Here is a 1,948-nt window from a genome sequence, read left to right on the forward strand (position 1 = left end):
ATGGCCCGCACCCGGGCCGGCTCACTCCGCTGCTCTGGGGGGAAGCCTGCAGAAGGGACGTCTGGCCTGCAGGACCCCCCTGCCTCCCCTCCCCGGCACACAGTGCCCCGAGGCCTCCTAGGGCTGCCTTCCCCGTCCCGTGGCCTCCCCCCGCCTGCTCGGGCAGGGGTCCTCTGCCCAGCAGCATCCCTCTGCCCCGGGAGCTCCCAGCACGTGGGTGGGGATGTCGGAGAGGCCTGGGAGTAGGTGTGTGCATGGGGGGGGCAGCCCTTCCCCATTTCGGACCCCCTTGTCTAGCCCCTTCTTGCAGCAGTTCAGTGCCTCCCTCCTGATATCAGATTCACCCAGAGAGCTGCGTCTGCCTCCCTCCTGGGTTGGATTTCGGGAGGGGGGTCAGGCCCCCACTTGGGGACTCATGGGCAGACTGATCCGGTGGCATCCTTTCCGCTAGCCACTGAAACGCGCCTCCTCGGAGGGGGAAGGTAGTCGCTGTTTAACAGCAGGCAACAATTTTGATGAGGACGGGAGGGTTTGTTATAAATGTCAGGAGTGCTTTCACAGAGTGAGGCTTGCTTGTGGCTCCCTGCGGCCTTTGAAAGGCTTGCGGATGGCCAGTGTTGTCTTTTGCAGCAGCAAAGACGGTGTCTCTTCTTGTCCCCACCCGCCCTGCCTGGGAGCCAAAGCTGCCCTTAGATGCCAACAGCCCGCTGCACCGTGCACTTGCTCCGCTGCCTGCCTCACTTGGACTTGCAGTTGCTAACGGGGATGTGACAGTGTCCCTGAAGGCAGATGGTGAAACATGTAGCGGAGGGGGAAGAAAGGATGCAGAGATGCCTTGTGTTTGGGACTTGCTCTGAGGGGAGGAGGGGGGAGGCTGAGGGGGCATTAGCGGAAGTGGTGGGAGGTGGCAGCAGCCTCAGCTGTCTTCTTGAAGGCTTTGTCTGAGAACGGCCTCCTGTTCCATGAGTTTAGGCTCCTGACCCGCCTCTTGGAGAGAGAAGGAATGAGTCAGGGACACCTGGACCTTGTTGGTGCTCGGAAGATTGTTTTCACGATCCTTGTACTGGGAACACAATTCCAGACTCCTTGGAAGTGCCTCCATGCAGAGGTAAACTCCCCTAGTTTGTGGAGAGATGTCACAAGCCTCCCTGCTGTCATGTTACTCTGGGTTTGCACCAGTGACATAGGGCAACATTTGCTCCGTAAATTCAGCATTCCTAGAAGCAGGCAAAATCCTGATGACTTGCACCCAGCTCTGATTTTGGCCCTGCTTAGTGCGCTGTCCCCCTGGATCTCCCTGCAAAGGGCAGTGTAAGACTTGGCTGTGAGAGAGAGAGCATCCCTGACCTGTTACATGAAAGGTACTTCTGGGCTCCTCGCAGAGAGGAGCCTGACCACTGATACCAGCCGTGACATTGCAGCAGGACCCTGCTGCGGAGGGGGTTGAGGAGATTGATAGAGGAGGAGACAAGACCATAGTGGGAATGATAAAAAGCAGACAGGAGGCTGTGGCAGCACATCTTCAGACTTTCATAGCAGGCCCCTGCTGTAGGCGTTGCACTTGATCACTGCTGATATTCTGCTGCCAGAACGAAACCTGGAAAGCAAGATCAAGGTTTCTCTGTGCCCAGGAGTTTCCCAGGACTTTCAGTCCCCATGGTGCAGAGCAGTGACTTGTCCACCGTTCCTGGGAGAGTCAAAAGTAGGGCCTGGGCTGGTGAGCTCCCTACTCTGCCTTCCCATCCCTGGAGCATTTTGATCATGTTGGCTGTGGTCCACTGGGATCTACTGAGGGCTCTTTCTTGAATGACCACAGCACTCAGGTGTGATGGAGCCTGCCTTGTACTGAGTCCATCAGTGGCCAAAAACATGCTAGTGATGCCTTTGCAATCACAGTCCCTGTCACACCCGGGGCATGTTTTGTTCTCGTTCCCTTTCATCTTTGCTG

General features: G+C 57.2%; 1 long non-coding RNA gene across 1 annotated transcript in view; it reads left to right on the forward strand.

Moving 5' to 3' along the window:
• The first annotated feature begins 913 nt into the window (after positions 1-913).
• Positions 914-1,948, forward strand: part of LOC102370906 — a 49,187-nt gene continuing 48,152 nt past the window's right edge. Inside the window, exon 1 of the long non-coding RNA XR_003095762.1 lies at positions 914-1,108. This is a non-coding gene — a long non-coding RNA (uncharacterized LOC102370906). The remainder of the gene's footprint in view (positions 1,109-1,948) is intronic.

Source organism: Alligator sinensis, unplaced genomic scaffold (genome assembly GCF_000455745.1).
Source record: "Alligator sinensis unplaced genomic scaffold, ASM45574v1 scaffold3_1, whole genome shotgun sequence".
Lineage (NCBI taxonomy): Eukaryota > Metazoa > Chordata > Crocodylia > Alligatoridae > Alligator > Alligator sinensis.